At 27.7% G+C, this 26,090-nt stretch overlaps 1 long non-coding RNA gene across 1 annotated transcript in view; it reads left to right on the forward strand.

Moving 5' to 3' along the window:
• The first annotated feature begins 276 nt into the window (after positions 1-276).
• The window catches only part of LOC129988344 (uncharacterized), a 33,444-nt gene continuing 7,630 nt past the window's right edge, over positions 277-26,090 (forward strand). Inside the window, exons 1-2 of the long non-coding RNA XR_008785644.1 lie at positions 277-328; positions 19,278-19,324. This is a non-coding gene — a long non-coding RNA (uncharacterized LOC129988344). The remainder of the gene's footprint in view (positions 329-19,277; positions 19,325-26,090) is intronic.

Below are 26,090 nucleotides of genomic sequence, written 5' to 3' on the forward strand. Positions count from 1 at the left end.
AGGCATAAAAAGTTATGTTGATTATTTTAACATTAAAATATACACATGAGATATAAATTGTATATGAAAGTGTAGTCCATTACTTGAAGCGATTCGTAATGTTATGTAAAATATCAGTAACTGAATTCAAATTTAAAGTGAAAATTCAATTTAAAGTACAAATTTAAAGTAAAGTCAGTATTATTGATCATATGATTCTGACACAAAGATCAGAAGTGAAGTTATCAAAATATTTACTTCATAACTAAACCGTGGATTGATATGTTTTCGAAGTAAGCGAGTTAAAAATTTCACCTTGAAGTACCGAACCATGAAAGACTAACATCAGGTAAGAAATTAGACTTCGAATCTTGCATTCAACTTATTTGCCACGCGTTACATTCTTAGAATCCGCAAAATATCAGCTACTTGTATGTGTATGTTATGTTGTGCTTCAGATCCCATTATTACGTGACATCTACAATTTTGTAAATATAATGAGTTAAAAAATTCTTTAATTTCTGATGTAGTCAATGGCTGTTGATTCATTTGTATTCCTTTCCTACATGTATTATTGAGTATCATGATATATATGGATGTCACTTATAACTTGAGAATACTGGTCACTCTAAAGCCGCTCCCAGCTTATAAAATAAATAATAAAGGAGAACTACAGAAAAATCGACAATTCGTGTTTGCTGTTAATATTTAGAAATTTATAGTACTCGCTACTAGTGAATAATCTAATACATATTTCTTTGCATCTTCGGACTGCAGGAAGATACCAATCTCTATTTCTAATAACTTTAAAAAAAATAAAGCGAAACTGTAGAAGTAACGGCCACTAATGCTTACGGTAAGTAAATATAAATCTAAACAACTTTCTACCAGTGATTTGTCTAATATATATTCCTATGCGTCTTGGGACTAAAATAAAATTAAAATCTCTATTTATACGATATATGAAAATAAATCACTTGACATGATCTCCCTGATACTTATTTGCATATTCATTAATAAAAATGTTAGTGTTGTAATTGGTGTTGTAATCCATTCATTCCGTATAAAAAAATTCGAACTCTGAAAAATGTAATCAACACTATTTTAGATGTACGAAAGTGATTTGTGAACATTAGGCGTTTCTCAATACATCACTAGGGTGTTGAACTAATTTCAATTTGTAAATATACTAATAAAAATGCTGACTATGTAAAATAGATTAAACGTGCGTGAAATTCAGACCTTTTGAAGAACTCCTAGCTTAGGTAGCTTGAATATTTCAATTGTATATCTTGTTAAGCTTGTTTGGCCACAATTAGTTAGCCTGAATTAATAGTTGCTAAAATTTGGCATAAAATACTTTATGTAATTTGGTTGTTATAGCTTACTCATAAACTGTTTCTATGCTACACATTTTTATATACATATAAATCACATTATTTTAAAAGCCTTCTTTTTACTGTTCTATGCAGTTAACTAATTTTCTATATATAGGCTAAAAAGTATGCTTTATGCTGAAGCTTGCTAAGCGTATATGGCTACCAGTTGGTTAGCTGGAATTAATAGTAGCTAAAATTTTGGATTAAATATTTTGTGTAATTCGGTTTTTGTAAAAAAAAAAAAAAAAAAAAAAAAAAAAAAAAAAAAAAAAAAGCCAAATCTTTGTATTCTGACCATAAACAACGAAAACAAACGGTGGTGCACCCCTTCCTCGTCTTACTCTCCAACAAATGTCTTGTCACTCTTTCTCCTCGTAAAACTGTAGGCCCTGGGTAAGTAACGAATAAACTGAACGTCGTTGGTGAATGATAGCTACGAAATATAAATCTTTGGTGTGAATCTAGCATTTTCATTCAAACTGCGCAAAAATATGTATTTTAAACGCCGTTTTTTGCTGGTCGATTGATACCATATTTTGACAGGACACTACAGCTGTATCTACAAGATAAATTCAATTTCATTGATTTAATTCATTGCATTTATATTCGTGCAAAAATATAGACCATCCTATATTTCACTGCTAAGTTCAAAATTTCATATTTTAGATGCTAAATCTGAGTACAAAAATACCTAACTCTTTTCATTTTGTAATTATCTAGTTCACTTTTATTCGAATAGTAAGACAGACAGACTTCTTAGAAAGAATTTCGTTCAAAATTTGATAAAAATATACAAATTTGTTCGTAATTTTATATATAATGCCAAAAATATGCCGGTCAGGGGAGGTTTGGAACTTGGACATTCGTAAAAATCTAGATTTAGAAATCTTTGAGGGTTGCAGTACTACCTCTATATTTCCTGTAAGAGAAGATAACAAAGCTTGGATGAAATATTGTCGAAACAATAGAAGCAGTTTGAGTTTCAATGAAATAGATTATAGTAACATACATTTAAAATACGTTTTAAAAATTATTAAAAATAGAAAAATTATGCGGTTAAATAATTGGTATCATTGAAAAGGTAATTGCTTAAATTTAATGATTATGTAAAAATAATTTTTGAGCTATATATTTGTAATGACACGAGCGTGTTAAGCTTCTCAAAAACGACACATAACTCAAACAAAACGCAGCACTCACTTTTATTTGGAACCCTCTATTTAAATTCAAACCAAAAGTGCAACCATCATTCTTTCTCCGCTACACAAGTTCTTCTAATCAAATCTATTAAAAAACAATCTCAAAGTCGGCGGCGAATCTCGCCAATTGTTTTCGCAGACGTCGCCAATGGCGGCCAAATATCACAATATTATAAGAATTTTTCATATTTCTTAATAAATAAATTTCTAAATAAAGTTTTAAAAATAAGTGGTTCACATCTCTCATCCACTGATATATATAGTTTCTTTTTGGTAGTACTGTCTCAAACGGTCTGGTCTGTAGACCGTGAGTGCGTAGGCGTTCCTCTTTATTATTAGTGGAACTGGGGACAAAGAAGTAGGAAATGCTGGATGCGCCTTAATAGTGAAAGAAGATAAATCCTTTATCAACTGCGGCTATATTTAAAAATATATTTCGATCCAACTTTTAGGAAAAATCCCATTACTTAAGAGTTCATTCTTCTAAAGAATTCTTATTTCTAAAGAGTACTTTTTCCCATTTCTTCATCCATTAAGTTATGGCTTGTCAATTGTACAGATGCTCTTATTATATAGTTAGGTTTCTTTATAAAATTTCTATAAAAAATTTTATAAAAAAAATCCAATTTATTTCCCCCCTTGTTTTAGATTTTTTTTTCTCATTCTCTCTCCTGAATTTTAGTTTTATTAATATGTTCTGTTATAATAAATAGTGTCCTAAGATTTTTTTTCCTACGGAGGAAATATTTTATTTCAATGACTTAGACCTGATTTATCAAAGATGTTTCATTAAGCATTTTTTTTATTTTATATGGAAAACATTTATATCAATTCGATTATAATGTAATCTTAGAGTAAGAACAAAAAAAAAATCTAAGTATTATAACTCCAAAAATTAACATGTGACATTCCGTAGAAACAATTTCTTGAAATGACATTTTCTTATTTTTTATTTGTTTTTCAATTTAATAGTTTGTATTTAAAGATGGATCCTTTTAATTGTTTCATTCCATCCTATTATTTGTGCATTATATAAAATATAGTTACGTAATTACATAAAACATTACTGAAATTTCTTCATTTTTTACTAAAATTTTACAAAAAAAAAGTATTTAGATTTTTTTTAATTGTCCTTAAAAAGAATGAACTTGGATAATTTTCATTGGTTACATAGGGTGATTCATAAATCTCCATCTAAATGGGAAAACTTTGACTAGTTTCTGTTTCATTATTAATGAGATTATCCAATTGAAAAAAAAATATTAGCAACGAAGAAAGAAACGAATTAAGATTTTTCTGTTGGTAGGATCCCATACAGTGAATACTTTAATGCATTTCGCATAATTCAAGTATTTATGATATCTTGGCAAAAAGTATTTGGAAAATCAAAGCGAGCAACAAATCTGCTAGTATCGGTAACAGATTTGTTGCACATCAAATAACAAATTTTGTTGGACACAAAAATATAATGACATCTGTTAAAAATACATCGGAATATGTGTTTTTGAATTTCTTGCATAATTTTAAAATAGTATCATGCGCTATTAACATTTTGAACATTACACAGAAAGTACACACTGTGATGACAAATGGTATCACCATCTCCACTTCCAGCAAAATGAATTATCTCAATCCATATCTTCCTTTGGATCATTTTCAGGATGATTATTCTATTGAATATATATATATATATATATATATATATATATATATTATTAGCGAAAGAAGAAATGAATTAAGAGTTTTCTGTTGGTTGGGATTGTTATTTCCCATGTAGCGAGTACTTAAATGCAATGTGCATAATTCAGGTAATTTATGATATCGATATAAAACGTATCTGGAATATCAAAGAAGCCAACGCATCTGTTGGTATCGACAGCGATATCTGAATTTTTGAATTTCTTGTACAGTTTTAGTATCGTGGCAAGATTGCTTTTTTGAAGAAAAGCAAAAAAAAAAAAAAAAATGTATATAATATCAATAACGTATATAATAATAATATAAAGTTGTATGTATGGTATACTATACAAAATGAACATAATAACATAATAATATAAATAATGTATATAATAAAATATATATAATAATATAAAGTTGTATGTACGGTATACTACACAAAATGAACATAATAACATAATAATATAAATAATGTATATAATAAAATATATATAATAATATAAAGTTGTATGTACGGTATACTACACAAAATGAACATAAGGGTTTAAAACGGTGTCATGGGTTATCTACAGTTTCTACATTGCATTGAAAGTACACCCTATAATGAGGAGTGGTACCTCTCCCAGCAAGCAAAATAATCTCAATCCTTAACTTTCTTCGTTAGAAGTATCTTTTTTTTTTTCAATTAGATCACTTTTCTGTAAACGAAAAAGAAATTAATCAAAGCTTTTCCATCTCTAAGAAGATATTTAACTCACTTAATATATTCAACATACATGGAACAAAGCAAATTTATACAGACAATCGTGGGAATGGTCTTCCTAAAACTTTCTCGTATAATCTTTAATAAAATATTGTTCTTTTCCCTTACTCCTGCGCATAAATTTTTGCACCCTGGGTAAGACTGCGAACTGCTTGAATTTTTCCTTCTGGAGTTCCTTCCACAAATGAAAGTAATGTGCTTTATTACAAAGAAAACATTATTTGTATATCAATTAACATGTCATCAGTTAATGATAATTGCGCAATGTCAATCTTGAATTTATGTGAATCCAGGGTGTGTGATCATTGGCAATTTTATTTAGCCAATAGCCACTATCAAGCGGTTAATACACAAGTACCAGTAAATCAAATATGAATTTTGGACTCCATTTTTTTTTTTTTTTTTTTTTTTTTACTGATAGGCACTAAAATGTGACATGGACTGCAATTTTTTTCCCATATTATATATCAAAATTCCTTTATTATTAACATTAAGTTTAAATTCATTTAACTTAACAAAATTCATTTAAACATTAAGTTTTAGAACTATTACATTTGTATGCATTCGAAAATACAGGTTGTCAAATGTTGGAACTTTCCAGAGACTAGGTTGAAAGTTTGATATGTATCTATATTTTATATGCTAAATCTTTATACTAAATTTTATCTTTCTAGCTCTTTATTTTTTGTAATTATCGTGTGTCTTTTTACCGGATAGTCAGACAAACACTTTCTCTTTATGTATTGCATTCATACTATTTAGACATTTATAAATTCGATATTAAGTCCAAATACTAAACTTTATCCGTGAAAGCCCAAAGCGTGTTTGCGTTATTATGTTCACAGATATGTTATGATTCGTCAAAATGCCAAGTTCAGATTTTTTGAAGATTTAAATAATTTTATATTTCTTGCATGAAAAAGCAAAAATGCGACTTCAAGCAGATGTGTTTTTTTTAAAATAATGAAACCATATACTAATTTTGTATTACAGCTAAATTAAGGTCATATTAGTGTATTAGTTATTAGGGCTTAATTATTACAGTATTTAAGGTAGCCGACTACGTTCGAAGCAATATTTTTGAAAAGTTTGATTTTTTAAAAACTATTAGATGTATTGTCAATTATAAACACTATATATACAAACAAATTATTTGGAAATATAATATATTTTGAGAAATAGGAAAATTTGTAGTAAATTTTAATGAAATTTAACCTAAACGGTTAACACTCTACACAAAATTGTAATGCAGCTATCCTATTTTTCTTTGTACACAAGTTATAGAATATAATGATGAATGAAATGAACCAAAATCTAAGAAACATTTTGAGATGCAAAGAAATTATGGGTAAAAATGTACGTATATATACATTTTTTCCATACATTTACTACTTAATTTTTCTAAAAACACCTATAAATAAAAAAGTATTTCACCAACAATAAAACTTTTGGTTCATTTCATTTCCCATAGTATTTAAAACACAAGCTGAAATTTTTATGTAAATACCTCCATTAGTTTTTGAGGTATCATGTTAATAGTGGATAATTTTTATGAAAATTAAAGTTTGAGAAAATTGAAGTTAAAGAAAAATTTTAGCTAAAAAATTGTTTAAAATTATCCTGGATGATAGATCAGACCTTCCTTTTCCTAGAAAATACTATTTTGGAAAGAGGAAAGCCTGAACTACAAGAAATAATAATAAAAGAAGAATTCGCCAATGTGGTCGAAAACCAGTGTTTTTAACGTAGTCGGACCCCTAAACTTAAAATACAATTTTAGTCAACAAATCCTAGTTAAAAGTAAACATAAAAAAAGAATATAAAAAGAGGAGACAGCGAGAGGTAAATAAAGCTTGAATTCTGCTTTAATAAATAGGATTGGAAAATAAAAGACTGATTGCATGTTGGAAAAAACATGACTTTAAATACTATGGATTTTGCCAACCGTTAAAAAACGCATGCTCATGAGATCTAGTTCGGTTTTTAAGATTAGGAATTCTAGTGAGTAATTAATGGGTTTTCTCAAGTAATTTGTTTCATTTTTGGTTCTAAAGAAAAGAAAGTTTGGTTGATATTACCAAACAGCTTGTTTTTGCCTCATTTTTTTGAGACATAATTATTGTTTACTCGCTTTTTTTTCTGAGTAATGTTTTATGCATGAGAAATGCGCTGTGTTTCGTATGAAATGTACATATTTCTTCATTCTCGATTTTTTTCAACAATTAATGGGATTGAACGAATGTGGGTAGAAAGTTATAAAAATAATAAGCTGCTTGTTTTTATGTTTGTAATTTCTACATTTGCCATGGAAATTTATCTTGTGCAGCTTTTCAGAAGAAGAAAGCTTCGTACTTAACGCGGATAGAAAAAAATACATTCATTTGAAATATTAACAAGAATAAAAAGATTCAAAATGATGAATAGTTTCGAATAATAAGTTTCTGGTTCTTTTTCTGTATCTTTACATTGTAAAGTAACTAGTTTTCAACAAAGATCGTTTTTGAAATATTTACTTTTCAAAATTTTGAAGTTGCTTCTGTTAATTAAAGAAATAAAAAGATTTTAAAAAAAATTCTAATTATCAGATAAATGTAAAAGAATTAACTGATTATGATATGGTACAGTAATTTGAAAAAAATTAATGTCAAATTTTATATAAAATCTTACTCAAGCATTTTTATATTCAAAGTTTTTGTTTCAATAGTATTTACAAAGATAAAATGGCTAAAATCAACTCATTTTGTGAAATACTTAAAATTCTAGCTCTATTATAATGTTAATATAATATTAAAGAAACATTTAAATAAAAATAGCATTTCTACTACTAATAATAAAGAATGTATGTGCCTATATGTTTATTGGTGTTTTGCTAAACCTTATGCAAGATTTAGAATTACCAAATTTAACTTAAACATACTTTTCAGGATAAAATTGTGCAACTGAGTGTAATTTTTTTTAAAGTTGTTTTTAGAATTTCAATAAAAATGTAAGTGAATTTTTAACGATGTTTCATAATGAATAAACTACCTTAAAATTCAAATCATTCTTTTAATGATACCAATGTAATTGTGCAAAGTTGTCGCTAATTTTGTAGAGTATTTATATGCAAATTTATGACAATATTAATAATTATCACAAATAAATAAAATTAACATTCAATAAAACTATTCTTTTACCGTCTCTACAGCTATCGTACCCTGTATAATGTATAAATTCCATTATTAAAAGCTAATGAAATAAAATTTATATTTTAAATTACCACTTTTTCCATTGTCGCATGAATTTTCCTGTCAAGTTTTATTTAATGATTTTTTGTGGTATAACATATTTAATATTTTTTAGAGAAATATAAAAATTTTGAAAATATATATATACATATATATTAAAAATTATAATGGTGTTATGGAAAATATTTCCTATTTGTTTCATATTGTCAAGATATTAATTCCTTATATCACATATGTGGATTATATTCGTTTTTTTTTCCTCTCAATTTAAAAAAAAAAACTTTTATCAACTCTTATCAGTACGCAAACGATTATTTAAACAAATGTAAATACGTTTTTGTAAAACTTATAATTCAAGTAAAAATTCTTTTGGTGAAAATCAAGTTAAATCTGGGTAATCGAAATGCTTACCTTTTCATGCTACTGTTATGTTATGCGATTTGATTCTATAATGAAGGTACATGTACACAGTGAAAATTTCTTTCTCAGTTATAATTTAACAGAATACGGTTGACGGAATTACAAATGCCATACTTAAGTGAAATATATATCATCTAATATTCTCGATATCACGGCAACCGTTGATAAAACATATTTTTTTAAAATATTGGATTAATTTTCACATATGTTTCTTAATAATGTGAGAAGCACAGAATTTATTAAAATATAAATAGTATTTATAGAATATTGTCTGAATAATGGCTTTTTGTGCTTCTATTTTAAAATAAAATGTCATCTTCAATATTCCTCTCAAAAGAAAGGATGATTTTCTTTGGATAAAATGTTGCAATTTTATTTATTAATCTAGTTAATGATTAAGATTTAATCTATAGTCTACCGATTTCCTATAACTAAAACATCGCCTCTGTAATATGGAAGCTATGATCTACATTTCTATGATTAGCTGTGGCTGCTGACCTGGTTTCTCACACTAAATAAATGTTGAGAATAAATACAGATGCAAATCTGAATGATGAACAAAAAGAAAAGCTAAACATTCTCTAGAAGAAACAATAAGTAATAAAAATCTTAAACTTCTATACATAACTCGCTACCTTGGTCATCAAATATTACTGAACTAGAAATGTTAAAATTAAAAAACAACAACACTTTGCAATATTAAAGCTTTTATACGGCAGAATTTTTTATTTCAGCAGATCTTGCAAATTTAGTATATTTCTAATACTTTCTAACATTCCAAAATAATCGCAATGTAACAAGTTATTCATATTATTCATAAAATAACTAGCCTTAGTTCCTGCGACTTCGCCTGCGTTTTTTTTATATATTTATAAGTAAAAGTAAGAAATATTCTTTAACAATGTCCGAATTCTTATATTCAATCCTTGAAGAATACATAGAACCCTCTAAAGAAATGAACCCTCTTAGAGAAATGTTTCTGAGTTTGATTCCCGAAAACGCAGGGTTATTATTTACAATAATAAACCATAAAGTAAAGATAAAAAAGGTAGGGAATTATAAAAATAAAAAATATATATTATTTAATACATCAATAAAAGTTATTTTTGAAAATTGTTTCTTTTTCTGCAGATCTTGCAAATTTAGTATATTTCTAATACTTTCTAACATTCCAAAATAATCGCAATGTAACAAGTTATTCATATTATTCATAAAATAACTAGCCTTAGTTCCTGCGACTTCGCCTGCGTTTTTTTTATATATTTATAAGTAAAAGCAAGAAATATTCTTTAACAATGTCCGAATTCTTATATTCAATCCTTGAAGAATACATAGAACCCTCTAAAGAAATGAACCCTCTTAGAGAAATGTTTCTGAGTTTGATTCCCGAAAACGCAGGGTTATTATTTACAATAATAAACCATAAAGTAAAGATAAAAAAGGTAGGGAATTATAAAAATAAAAAATATATATTATTTAATACATCAATAAAAGTTATTTTTGAAAATTGTTTCTTTTTCTGTGAAATCATTGCACTATTTGTACAACTGAAAAGTGATAAATTGATGAAGTTCACAAAAATTGAGTTTATTTTCATCGCAAAGGTTTTGAAAATGGCATTTTATTACAGTACAGATTTCTTTGATTTTTTTTTATACATGAAGTATCACATCCTATCCTTCCATAATAATACTGAAGCAGTAATAAGTTTTTCAATTGTAATGAATGAATTTAAATAAATAGTAATATAATAATAAAACTGATTTTTTTTTATTTATTTTGGATTATTATTAAAAAATTTCATTTTGACTATTTTTTACTTTTTAAAATGAAATATTCATGAAGAAGTTGCGAAAATCAAGGAATTGCGAAACACAGGTAATTTATATCACAAAAATCTGATAAATAATTGGAATGGTTTAAATTAAAAGAGTTTCCACAAAAAATATAATAAATAATTTATTCCAAAAATGAGTTTTAATAAGTTTATTGGAGAACTCATGAATCATTTTAATGAAAACGATATTTACTATGTGATAGACGATATTTTTATTGGAACGAATTAAACTTTGAGACTGTTAATTTCAAACTATTCCAGCAAACGATATTTATTCATATACGGAATACTAATTATTTTGAGGGAGAAATATTACCATAGAAGAAAAAAAAAAATAAGCAAGTAATTACGCTTCTAAATAAGCCTCACTATTAGAACTCTCACAACTCTACAGTTTTGTGGATTTTTTTGATCAAAGTGAGTTTTACATTGCAGCAGTAATTGAAACAATGGAAGAAATGAGCGAGAAAAGAGAGAAAAGAACGCTTTTCCTTTTAATTGTTTCGCAAATGTTCCTCTAAAGATGCGCTAAGCAGACACAAAGAACTAATTGTTTCGCTTAAACAATTGTACTTCGCTTTCTCTGTGACCGTAACCGGGCAGTGACTATTCGGTACTAAATAGAGAGAAACTGAATTTGGTTCCAGTTACAAAAGAAGAATAAATCTTACCGCGTGTATTTCTATTCCCTGTAGAACAAAAGAATGGAAAGTTGCTCGTTCTGGAGAAAAGTATCATTGTTAGACTACTTTTGGAAAAATTTAAGAAAAAATAAGGGAAATAACTTCTAATATAAAAATTAAACTGAAAATTCTTTTGCATACATATGATTTATTTATAAATCGTTTTTCCTTCTCTTGAGTGAATGAAATTATAAGTGATAGATTAAGGTGATTTTTACTTTCTAGTATACGTAGCATAGAGAAAGTATGATAATCGTCGAAAAAAACATTAGGACTCGTAATTTTGATGAATTGTCACGGTTTAGACTTAATAGAGTTCGAAATATGCATTTTAGAAAAGGTTCGCCAGTCCTTGACGAAGATAACACAAAAACAATTTGAGCTACACTGTTGAGATTTGGTATACAGTCTAAGCGATATTTTCAAATTTCAATCAAATTTTGAGTAAATTCTGTTCCGAGGGAAGTCCATCTATCCAGTCTCATCATACTAGAAATGAATTTGTGTTTCTGTCAGTTTCTACGTAGATCCTTTTAATACACTATCCCATGTTATCACTCAATGTGTGATAATCAGCTTTTCATATTACGACATAAAATAGTAATAAAGCGGCCGAAACCCAACGATTGGAAAGATTATAAAGATAAGCACTTTCTGATATTCAGCTAAAACACATTTTACCCATAAATTTTAAGATTCTTCTTATAAACTAAAGAATCAACAATTAAAAATGTTTTTTTGTTCTGAATTTGTTTGTATTTTCAATTGTATATCCATCGTCAATTTCGTTCGAATTTTTTTTCAGTTAATTCAAATCTGTTTCCAGATTATGAAGCAGTTCGACGTTAAATTTAATCTCACATTCTTATAAAAATTATTTAAAGAACCCCAAGCATTTCCGGAATTATCGAGAATAAAATGAGAATATATAGAGACCTAAATACGCTGATAATCTGAAAACAAAAGGAGCCTTCCAAACATCCGGAACTTTTAAAATTTCAAACAAACTTTTGAAAGAAAGAAATTTTAATTTTCTAGTCGGAGATTTTTCATAGCCTTATTCACAAACAAATAGCTTTCGCTTTCTATGGTGATATAATTAAATCGCGCTATAATGCAGTAAACCTTTTTCGTGATAAGCCTTATTTTATTTTAATGATAAAGCGAATTACTTCCGGTTTGGATTTATGTACTTTCAAACTACGATGCTTTGTGAATTATAGAGAAAAAAATTACTACAATATTATATTGTGTGGATGGTTTTTCTAGTACTAAAAATTTATTACTAAGAGAAATAGGATAGAATCTGAGAGATTTGGTATGGGATGAAAATTCTCAGATTATGTTAGTTGCTAAAATTGTTTACATGTTGAGATTAAAAATATATTAGACTCACAAAAATTCTATCTAATTGTTGGATAACAAAAAAAAAATTATAAACAAGAATATTTTAACTGTAACTTTCCTATGCCAATTTACTTTTTATTAAAACTTCATTCATATTCAATTTTTTAAGCTTTCAGTTGAATGAAATGTTTTATAAATTATTGATATGTACTGCTTTGTACGATTTAAAAATTTCATTATATGAAAAGGAAATCCAAAAATAAAGATATTTTATTCATTTTATGATTCATTTTACGATAAAATGAATAAATGATCTTAGGATACTTAGAAAATTTAAAAATATGTACACCTCACAGTACGAATGCACAATCTTGTAATACAAAATGTTGGCTTAATTTCTATTAAAATCATGACTCGTTAAATTGAAGAGAATTATTTTTCCTTGGTTGTTTAATAAGGCTACCAAAAGATTGTGATATTATCATATTAACTACTGAATTTAGCAGATATACTTTTCTTTATCATTATAATTTATTATCGTTAGAATGGGCTTGGTGGTCCTTTCGCATAGCCCACAAGATCACCTAACTTAAATCCTTTCGTTTTCTGTAGGAGGGGGCATGAAGACCAGTTTATGACATCACAGTAATTTTTAAAATGGTTATAAATCTAAATTTAAATTCGTGCTGTTATCTTGGAAAATGGTAGTACGAAGCAAGCATCGATGAGGCTTCAATCAGCGGAATTCCATATATTTTTGGAAAGGTTCTCAAACTATGTAACACAGATTTCTTACATTAATCCATGCCAATGGGCTAATTTAGAACACCTTTTATAATGATTGTATGTAATTTTTAATTATTTTGATATATAATAAATTTTTGCAGCATTTTCTATTATTGTGCTTTTTGTGTCTTTATCTGTATTTATCATTTCCGGTTGGTATTTCCGTCCATGCTTTTTTATGTAATTACGATTCCTAAAGAGGCTTTATATAATCCTCTTCTTAAGTGTGTATATGAAGTTTTGGAATATTCTGGCTAGTTAGTCTCACTTGTCGTTTCTTTCTCACTCACTCTCTCTCTCTCTCTCTCTTTTTGCAATTAAATATTGCCTTTATTAGGAGATTTCAGTATTACCTTCTCACATCTTTTCTTCAACGAAAAAGCTTCCAAGGATTTTTCTGTATTCTAATTTTATTTCAAATGATAAAAAAATCATTATGAAATCTGTGTTTTACCTTCCAGAATATTTGAAATTCCATAAAAATAATTTGAAACTTTACAAAAATGACATTGAACTGATATACAAGCAGATCATAATATAAAGTGAGATACCTGAAAGTCTAAATCTCTATATAATAATATATGACAAATGTAATGACATATATATGCTACTTATTACTCTGCCAAATGGATTCTAATTTAGGCAAAAAAGCTGGAATTTTTTGCAATTCATCATAATATGTCACTATTTAGCGTTCACAAAGTTGACCTATCTAATTAATCGAAGAAGTTGCAGAAATTACTGCCAATTTTACTTCGCATCGATGATACACGTGATTCAGCGAGTCGATTTCCCCCCCCAAAAATGCATTGTTTATATTACATGCTTTACAACAGAATCAATGCACTATTCCAAGGGTGATTTATTGGGCTTGCAACGTTATGCAATGTTTCGAAACCAAGACTAGAATATTTTAAACCACATTTTAGTACATTTTTAATCACACTTTCCGAATATCCCTTAACCTTAAATCACATAGATGGAGAATCGGTTATCATATGTAAAATGCTAAAGTAGAATGTCGAGAATCCAGATCTAATGTTCGGTATTACTATATCTTACAAGAATGCGTTAGATTGTAGACTGGAAGAATAAGTAGTATAACCCTTTCATTACTGATTCGGACAAACCGGTAATGCACATTTTTTACTGGGGAGCAGGCTTCTGTTTCAAACGAGGGATGAGAAACGTAAAACGAGTTATCTGCAAGGACATCTTCTCTTTACATCCTATACTTCTCATCTGAAATAGAAAATGGCCCGCCAGTAAAGAATTCATACGGCCAATTGTGACGGAAAAGTAACGAAAGGGTGTAAAACTCAATGAAAGACATATATCAACAATACCCATATGAAATGTGTGATTTCACAAATTTGTTTAGCTAAGTAATTTGACCAACTGCTTATATGACACCTTGTTGTATTTAAGGCAGGAGCCAAATTTTGTTCTGCAAATTAAAGCATTATGATCGGAATAGAATGTTGACCAAATTTTGTTACATTTTATACATTTTGTTGGGCAGATAAGAGTTCTAAACATCTCTCATTACTTCACCATCAACCAATATTTTATTAATTCAAATTTATACTCTTGAGGATTTGAGATTCTAAAATTTCATTCTCAGAACTCAGTTAATTATTAAATTAAACTTAATAATGAACAATCTTTTTAAATATAATTGGCTTCCCCGTTACTTTAAATGAACGAAACCAAGCATACATATCACTATGAAAACGAAACAGACAACATAATTAATTATTTATCAGACCTAAACATGCACTATAATTAGCATATTTTTCAGAAACATTTTAACTCATTCTGGTTAAGACTGTTTGCAGAATAAGGTTTTTAAAAATGACGTTTATTGTCTTCGGGGAATCATAAGAGTTTTAATATATCATGTTTATTAAATATTTGACTTTTTATATAATTCATCGGCAATAAGGTTCTTGGTTATAATTGTTTAAGAAATTGAATATCAATTATTGTATTCAATAATCATTGTTTATGTTTTAACGATAAGGTAGTATTTTACAGATAATTAAAGAAAGTCATTTTTCAAAACATATTTCAAACTTAAAATCTGAAAAATGATCTTAGCTTTTCTGAAACTCTTCTATATTTTATTTTCTGCTGATTTAAAATTTAAAAATGAGTCTAAATTTTTAAGAACTCAATATTTTTCTTAAGATATAGATGTCTAAAAAAATAGAACATTTAAGATTCTTTTAATTTCTAATAATTTATTACTTTAATTAATTTTTCATTATTTGTAAGCCTTAGAAAGCTAATTTATTTTTATTAGATAAACAGCACACTGCTGTTTTGATACTATAATATTTCCTGAATATTTAGACCGTCTGTCTCGTTTCTTTCTTCAGAATTTAATTTCACATCATTTATTTCAGTTAAAGGTTTTTAATGTTGACGAGGAAAAGGATCCCATTTTCGCATTTTCACAAAATATATTTAACTGTCATAACAAAATTTAATGTAGATTTGTGTATAATATTGTTGAATTGAAGTTATAAATTTTGATTATAAATTTTTATAATGTTACTTCTTATAATTTGGGTAATAGAGGACATAACTGTTGTTTCGTTTTAAATTTTAAATTTATATTTTATTAAATGATAAAAAAAGATGTATGTGAATTTATTATGGGATACGTAATGCCAAGATTTACTCTAACTAATTAACCTGTTCTTTTTCGCATACTTTTACTTAGCATGATTTCCAAAGAAAAAAAAATGAATATCTAATAACTGTCCCTGAGGGACTTATTTTCTTCAAGTGAATGCTAGTATCCCAATCGGCATGTACAATGTGAACTTTATATCTTTAACCTCCATTACGTCTTCTGTTTTCCATTTTATTCTCCTTTCGGGTCGCGGTGGCCTAGTGTTAAGGCTTAGGCTACGGATCCGGAGGATTTCGGGTTCTAGACCTGATTCCACCGAAAAACCGACGTGTAAGCGCATCTGGTGCACTTTAAATCTGTCTGCACCAAACGTCTTCTCGCTGGTGTAGTATGGAAGTTTAGAGATGGGAGTGCTGCCAGTTCAGGTATCGTCCTCGTCATCTGACAGCGGTTCAAAATCACGAAATCCGTCCCAAATAGCCTTAGTGTTGCTGTAAAACGGGACGTTAATGTAACTAAACTATACTAAACTAAATTAAGCTTCATTTCCTGCTTTATTTTCACCCTTTTGTTAACGTTTTTCTTTTCTATTGAACATCTTACTCTCAGACTGAAAAGAATAAGCAAAGAACATCAAATTCTAAGAATGGAAAAGAAAGTATACTTGATATAAACGAAAATGTAGCTTTAAAAAATAATTTATGGGTGACACACCATTGCCTCAAACTTGAATCTCAAACAATGTCATATGGGCAAACGCAAACAGGTATTTTTAAGTAAACAAAATCATCTTCTATATCTTAAACAATAACACAGCTTCTAAGTCTTTTCCCTATCAAACATTTCATTCCATTTCCCATTTTTATATGAAAGAACCCTCACCATTAGTATTGGTGGAAGGAGAAGCACTATAAAACACTTCGATTTCGCTATTTATTGTTCGAACAATAATTTCACAAACCATCTCAGCAAATTATGGAAATAAAAGCCTTTTTTAATATAACATTCTGTGTTTTCTTGCGTATTTATTTAAATATTTCCAAGGGTCTATTTTTTGAGAAGAATTATTCAATGCTTCAAGGGTCACTATCACTAAAAACTCACTTAAGAAGGAATTCTATGTATATCAAAATTTTTAGCGGATGAATACCAACGTTTTAATGCCAAGCACATTATTCTAATTTCTAGTTCTGCCAAACTACCTGAAAGTACTAAAATTAGGTACATGCATTCCCCCTTTTAGACAAAACCGCCTTGTTGTTTTAAGTGCTAAAGTTTTAAGTGTCCCAAAAATGATCCAGGATAGCACTAAATGTATATTTGTGGAGAAATGATTTTACGTTCCAAATTTTAATGATATTATTAATATTGCACTTTCACGTATATGCATGATCCTTTCATCATAAAATTTTATCGTTTTCATTATTGCACGGACATAATTACCGCATAGCATCATAGTTAATGACACGTTATGGTTGCATATGCAACATAGTTATGGTTGCTGCCTTATATCTAAAAGATTTTTGTTCTATTAAGGTGTACGTACACACTTGAAGATTTTTTTTTTAATTTTAACTTTAAAAATCCAGTTTTTTCACATGTGGTCATTAATATATGTTTAAAATCATTTCAGTGAGAAAAAACCATATTACACTAATTATTATTTAATTAAATAATATTTAATGAGCTAATGAGCCTATTTTTTGAAACATGTTATCTTCAATTCTAATTAGTACAGGCACACCATTCTAGTTGGAAATTATGCCTAATATTAGTCTTCATGTTGTCTGCCTCAAACAAGTTATAAAAATGTATAGTTTTCTTTAAACAATTTTTTCCTCAACGATGAATAGAAAAAGCGAGATTTTTTCTGTAATTTTAACTTTTAAACAGCTGCTAAAAATTTATTTCTATAAATATAACTTTGATTGAGGTACAAAACATTCGCTATTTTATACAGATTATTTTGATATATAAATAATTGTATTTGGTTATTTTCTTGTTGAGTTATGATTGTTTGAATGAAGCAACATAGTGGAAAAATATCATTCTTCCTAAAATTAGTTTTAAAAACACCGTAACTAGAGTTTTTAATGAAAGCACCTCAAGAAAAATAATTATAACTGGAGAAATATTTCGAATATTGACAACATCTTGGTTTCGTTTGAAAGCTAAAGGATCAGAGAACATTATTAAGCAATAAAAAATTATTCGATATTTTGAATGATTTTCGAAGTTTCAAGTGTGTACATACACCTTAAACAATAACTATGTACTTACCCTATTTAACATGACAAATTTCATATTTTTGTAAAGATGGAATTTGGGAATAGTTTAAGTGCTAACGCTTTGGGTATAACAGAATTTTGCACAGATACTACATTATTATAGCGGGGATACCGCGTAGCAACATAGTTGGCGTCAAAGTGTGGTTGCTGACATTTCATTGTGGTTGCTGCAGTATTTTTAAAGATGGAATTTTGAAATAGAATTTTCACTCACTGACACATTGCAACTTAAAAATTTTACTCAATTTCAAACTCTTGAGAATGATAAGCTAAGTCTATATTTTCAGAACTTGATTATCTTATAATCGCTCGATTAAGTTAATAAAATTTTGATACCATATCAATGATGCTACCTGGTCGTAAATTTACAAAAGAGCTGATTAATACGTTTCCGTAACTTTTATAAAATTGAATTGAAATTTAAATACTAAAAAATAGAAATAGTAATTTCAAAATAATTCCACTCTTTAGCACATGGATTGAAGTGGTTTCTAAAGCACTGCTTTTAATGAAATTTAATTTATGAATAGATAATTATTTAATTTACGAATTTTATTATTTATATTATCAGAATTTAACTTATTATGAAAATTCGAAATTAAATTACTAAAAATTACTCGAAATTAAATTACTAAAAATTACTCGAAATTAAATTACTAAAAATTACTCGAAATTAAATTACTGAAAATTACTCGAAATTAAATTACTCAAAATTAAAATACTAAAAAGTAGAAATAGTAATTTCAATGTAATTCCACTTTTTAGCACATGGATTGAACTGGTTTTTAAAGCACTGCTTTTAATGAAATTTAATTATTTTACGAATAAATAATTATTTATTTTACGAATTTTATTATTTGTATAATCAGAATTTAACTTATTATGAAGATTCCAAATTAAATTTCAAGATTAATTAACATATTTATTATTTCTATCTCATTTAATTCCATTGACTTGCTAAAAAAGCATTTAGTTTTAAATTACTTTTTATTGTAATTTCATGATAGATGTTTTTTGTCTGCATTATATAGTCTTATCTTATTTATTTCAGCTTCTTCATTCCCTCTTCTTTTGTCTGATGATAGCAGTTTATTGCGGGTAAGTTTTCTTCGATCATTCATCTGTTATGTTGTCGTATGTCGATATTCAAAAATTAGTGCCAAAATGGAACCTTTAATAACGAATGATAGTTCTTGGTGGCAAATATTCTACAGTTAAGGGGTTGTGCAAACCCTTACTGTCCCAACAAACGTATTTTTAAATTCACGGTGACACATAACTCCGTATCAAGCAGAAAAGTTCAATTATTAGAAGAGTGAACCCTATGTAAATATGGTAATTTAGAAAATTGAAATAATAATCTTAAAGTAATTTTTTTTAAAAAAAAGAACTCTGATATCTCTATGTTCAATGCCATCAATATATTTTTTCTAACTTCACCACCCCCAGTATGGCTAATTAATTTATATAAATATCAGCTGAAAATATTTGGAAATAACGAATTTAAATAATAAGTAGTTGTTAACTCTATTGGATAGAAAAACATTTGTATAACTATCTTCTTTTTCAATTTCATATTGAATTTTGAAGTTTAGAGTTGGTGACGAATTTTCACATATATACGATATATATTTATGTATATTACTTTATACAGAAAAGAATCGGAATCAATACAAAATCGATTTATTAAAATATGACAAACTCAAGAAATTTCTCTGCATATAAAATTATCTATTGTTAAATTCAATGCAAAAAATCTAAATTTATATCCATTACTAATTTAATTTATCAAAAATCTGCTGAAAGGCCATTTTATCTTATTGTGCTTTATGACATCAATAATATTCAGCTTTAAAGTTATAGTAGCACTAATTTGCGATTGACTTTCTAATTTTCAACAACTATCAGATGATGAGAGCGATACCTGAACTAGTACTCCACTCTCCTAACTTTCAGATGTATTGATGTGAAGACTTACAAAGATAGACTTAAAGCTAACCAATACTTAACTATTTGCACCTCTATATTGAATCTGTTTCACCATCCTGAAACAGGCATCATTTTCATATTTTCGTTCTATAATACTGGTTTAATATAAAAACCATATTAAAATAAGGATTGTAAAACTTATTTATGCTTATAGATTTATTAGTGTTCTCTGCATGCTGTAAAATGAAATTTTACACTCTTACATGCATTATTATGTGTCATTATTTTTTGGAAAGTAAAGGGTAATCAACATATTGAAGGTCAATCACTTATTGAATAGTCTAAAGCAATTTATGGTTGCCTAAATGCTTCTGGGATGACTAATACAACACAGGTGTTGTATTTAAGAAAAGCAATTCCTATTATATGCGGGTATTATAATAATAATTATTAATAATATTTTATATATTCCTTTAATTTCGATTTGGCCTCAAAATATTTTAAACATCTTGAAATTTACGAATATGTTTGGGATTTTACTAAAATTGTAATTCGAACTGCAAATAGTCACTATTTTTTACTCCTAACGAATAAACTCGTCATAAAGCAAAATGTTGTATTTTTTCGATGACGAGTATACTCGTCAAAAATAGTTAGCTGGGTAACTGGAACGAATTTCGAGCTATCACACGCCAACAAGAATAGTTACGAATATATATTTGGGTGAAGAAATCGGATGATATATTAGACATATTATAATGATAATTATTGATAATCATAATCTTGTAACAATTGAGAAGGGTTCGTAGACTAAATGAAATAGACTTTAATTAAGAAGGCAAATAAAGAAATGTTGTACAATAGTTATTTACAAATATTTATAATTAAAAATCAAAAATAATTAAGTCTTCAATAGGCCATAACAACGGCGCCTTAATTTAATTTTTTTAATTTTAAAATAGTCTTTATTTATTTAATCAATCATTAAATTTTAAAAAATGGAAGAATATTATACGGAAATGAAATTAATATCATAAAAAAAACATAAGAACTTGAATTGGTTTAAAATATTTCTTGAGAAATAATTTAAACCGAAACGAAAATACTGTCGAAGAATGTTTAATTTCTGATTGAATATTTAATGAACTATTTCACTAGTTAATAAATATATAGTATTCTTTTCCTTTATAAATAATGAGTACAAAGTTTGTTGTATTCTGTCCTATTGTTTGAAAGGAAATATGAAACGAAGATACTTGGTAGCAATAACTTTTATTTATATAAGTTTTGCGTGTCATATTCACTTATTTAAAAATTTTAATTTCTGTTATTTAAAACTTGGAATAATTTAAATTTATCATCTGACTTATTAAACGTAATAATATATTAAATGAAAATTAAATCACAATAAAGTAGATTTATAAAATTTTATTTTAAAGCCAAATTTTAAAGCTTATAGCCAAGCTATGAAAGTTTATCGCTTTCGCAAGCACGTCGTTTTGGAGTTCTAACAAGAAATGGGCTCAAGGAAGTTTTAACCCTTTGCAATCAGAAAAGTAATTCGATGCATAATTATTCACCTAATACAAAGATTAGTTTATTGTTCTGAAAAATAAATATACATAACTGTTTAAATTCGAATTTCTTTGAAAAATTAATCTACATTTTTTTTATCATTCTGTAGGCGTTTTTAACAATCAAAATTGAAAAATAAATAAATAAAACGTCGAAATGACACACCGTCTTGAATGGTTTGTGGCAGGCACCACTCGATTGCAAAGTGTTGATGTATTTTTATTTTAAAAAATGATGGTTACAATGAAATAATTTGTCCTTTACTGATTTTTATGAAGAATAAGAGATATAATTATGTAAAAGAATTAATACAGTAAATAATTGAAGCGAGATTAATAAATGATATATAAATGAAAAAAAAATCCGAAGAAAATGTAGGTTCAAAAACACATTGAAATACAATCTCCCAGAATCCCATCACCTATTTCTATTTATAGAGAAATACAAACACATAAAAATATTTCAAAACTTGTCATAGAGAGAGCCAATTAATATTCATTAAAGAAGCCATTTTGCGCAGATGATTTTTACACCGTTTTTTTTTTTTCTGTTTTGTTGTTCAAAACGTGGCAACGCAGGAAAAGAGCAAAAGCGTTTTCTTCCGGTTCGAAATAAATCTCGAAAATGCGGTTTTTCCATTTCGTTCAACAAGCATGAGTTATTTTCTTTTGCAAGCGCATGCAAAAAACATTTTTTTTTTTTGCCCTCTCTTCGGTCAAACTGCATTAGGAAAATTGATGATAGCCGAAATCTTTTGTCTTGGTGTTTTGAAACATTTCCAGCTGTAGGGAAAAGTCCTAAGAGCAGTTTTCATGCTCCCTATGCGAGTTCTTTTTGTGAAGATGTCTTTTTTTTTTACAAGTGAATTCCTCTGGCTAGCGCCATTTTCAGGATAGAATGGGATTCTTTTCTTCTAAAAAAGCAAACAATACCTTCTGGATAGAAATCAGAAGAGTTGAGAAAACGGAAGGCTGCAGGAAATGTTTCTTCTTGTCTTTTTCAGTGTCGTTAAAAATGTAACAATGCTTCCATTTTCTGGGTTTTCTAGGTCGGATGTTTTTTTCTTCAACAAATTTGAATTCAATTGTCTTTGAAAAAAAATTGTTTCTCTACTTCTTTCTAAGATACGATCAAGAAATAGCGCAGCTTAATGTCTAAAACATATATTTTTATAATTTGTGTAGTTAAAATTTGAGCAAAAAAAAAAATGGAGTTATAGCAGTTTAAGACTAGAACTCGGCTGAAAATTACCCATTTGTTTCATTTTCTCACTTTTCTGATTTTTTTAAAGATATTTTTGCTTTCAAACTCTGCTTTCAAATGAATATTATCAGAAAAACAAGCCATTTGGGTGGTTAAATTCTCAATGTAAAGAGGTTCGTAGGCAACTTATTTAAGTACAGTCTTTTAACATATATAATATTTGCAGATAAGTCGAAGAAAGGAAGACAAATGGGAATCTCAACACCAATTTACATTTTCATGGGAGGGCATAGTTGCCGCATGGAAAATAGTTGTAGCACGCATCCTTCATATCAGGGCACAAGAGAGAAGTGTGAGATGTTTTTCCCTCAGCGCTTTTTCTGAAAGATTCTTATAGGGATTTCTTTGACATGCATCTATTCAGAAAAGGGAATCTTGAGTATTTTTGGAAAGAATGACGTGGGCGTTAGGAATTTTTATCCCTTCGCTTGCAGCATGAGAATTAGTCATCAATTTTTTTATAGCACATATTAGAAATAATGAAATAAAAATTTGGAATTTGGAGATTTGTCAAAATTCCGAGCTTGAATTTTTTGTAAACTTCATATACTAAAATATATACTTTATTCTAAATTGACTTGTAAATTAAAGGAAGGATCTTGTAAATTTTACTGTCTAACTTCGAAAACTGTCAATTTATAATTATGATTTAGCGAACATCGTTTTTGAGATATTGCTGTTTTTTTACCATCACTCGACCATAAATTTACCCTGTATATTTTTTGTTTAAAAAAATAATTGACTTAATAAGTAAAACCTAAATATTCCTTTTCAAAAATTTTTTATTCATGTGTAATGTATATGCTTGCTATTAGATTTTCTGTTTTATTTCTATTGCAAAAATACATAATGTCTTGAGTTTCTGATGTTAGCTCAAAATATCATACTTCATTTCAAAATGCTCAAGAAGTGCATTGTCAGATGTATTTTTAGGACGTTTTCTTTTGCCAAGCTTCAGAAGTAATTGTAATAAAAATTTTGTGTACCAATTAAAAAAGCGGTTAAGTTCAACGTAATTGTTATTAATTATTGCTTGCAATCATATCAAAATTACATTATTTACACTGATTAATATTATAAATTATAAATTTACAATTTATATAACTGATATGGAAATGAGAATCTTCCGGTATAGTAGTTGGTTCTCGCTGCCCTGAAAAGAGCAGAAATGGTGTGGGGTCGGCTCCCATTTGATGACGGAATATACTTTCTACAGAAAAGGCTGTACCATTGTCTATGATGGTTTTGGGGATTCAGCTATATTTCTCGTCTATGCTGTCACATCTTTTTTATCATTTAAATCTTTCGCATCTCTTTCGGTGGTTCGGAATCGTGATTAAATTCCTAATTGATCACGAAGAATTATTCCAATTAGAATAAATCTATCAATTTTTCTCTGCAATATTTTAAAATTCCCCGCATTTTATTCATAATATATCCTTAAGCCTCCTCTTTAATCTAATTTTTATAATTGCTTTATTTTTCCATCAGGCTTTAGATTAATTATCATGTTCACTCCTCCAGTTATATTGCACTCCAGAATATTTTTTCATTCTAATTATTAGCATTCCTTATGTTATTTGTATTCATATTTTGCCATTTATATGTTACTTTCCAACTGATTGCAATGCATTTTTTAAATAGAATCCACCTTTACTTATACTAAACCGAAAAGGGCCCACATGAGTTCTAAAAATGGAGGTTTTGTGTGATATGATGTTAAATGTTAAGACGGATCGGAATAGGTGTTTGGTTACAGAATTGTTTGTTAGACTTTTTAGGAAACAGTAAATTAAAATCTACAATTATGTCATTTATCCTTGCAAAATAGTTCCAAAGTAGATTTGTGATATGTATTTTATAAATGAATTTCATAGAAATTATCATATTTGCTAAAAATAATTGCCCATTTCCTTATTTCTATTGATTCATTTCCTTACATATCATTTTAATTTCCGTGAGAAAGAAGCTCCAATTCTTGGTTAATCATCAAATCTAATGATTAGATGTGTAGTAGAGATATATATACATAAAACGTATGTAAAGAAAGCCATTAACTTAAAAATGGAAAGATTGTTATTAACGAGCCATTTAGATATAAATACTAAATAAAAATAATAACTTTAATGCGAAATTTGATGATTATCTGCCAAACAAGCAATGTTCAAAAGATTGAATAGTTTAAGAACTCCTCTTTTGACCTGTATGCCTCATTAACTCTGAAAGCACTTATCATTATTGTCCAAATAAGCATAAATCGAGACATTTTAAATGTCAGAGGTTCCATTTCAAATGTAGAAAAATACAACAAACTGTTCTCGTTCCATCTCTAGACGGAAAATGAATAAATTTGCTGCATACATAGTTTGGATCAGTAGCAGAAAATGTTCTTTTCAACTGCAATTAAATCTAACTAAAAATATTCAAATGCCTTCAACCGTAGATAATGTTTAGAATACTTCTTGGATATGCTCTTACTTGAAATGGAAGGATGAAATAATCATTTATTTAGGAAATGAAAGTTCAAAAAAAGAAAATTATCATCATATATCTGAGTAAAATTGCATATATTTAATACGAATATAAATATCTTTATTTTGAAAAAAATTCATAGAAAATAAAATCAAAGTATAAATTGTCATTTATTGTTGCTAAGTTAGCAAATATCGAGAAATTGAAAACTTTTCTTGCTTATTATTTAATACACAGACAGAAATATTTATTTATTTTTAGGAATTTAGCATTAATTTTAATATATTAAATTTATCTTTACTAAAGTTTTCTAGTGGAATTTTAAGATTTGTTAAGTTATTAAATATAAAATAGGATTGAATAAGATTTTATCTCAACTTTTCAGTATTTTTTGTTTACCACATTGTGTAACAATGCCACTTATTGTCTTTGGGTTATTCAACACCGATTTCTGAGAAAATCTATGTTTTCTCTCTACTATGTTTAGGAACAATGCTATCCATTGAATTATTATACGTTTCTTGCTAGAGATTTCAAAACAATTCTCTTCCTATAGATTCAATCTACATCTCCAGAAATTTGTTAAGGTATCTTATATAAAGGAGAAACTGAGTGCTTTTAGAAT

This window comes from Argiope bruennichi, chromosome 10 (assembly GCF_947563725.1).
Source record: "Argiope bruennichi chromosome 10, qqArgBrue1.1, whole genome shotgun sequence".
NCBI classification, from domain to species: domain Eukaryota; kingdom Metazoa; phylum Arthropoda; class Arachnida; order Araneae; family Araneidae; genus Argiope; species Argiope bruennichi.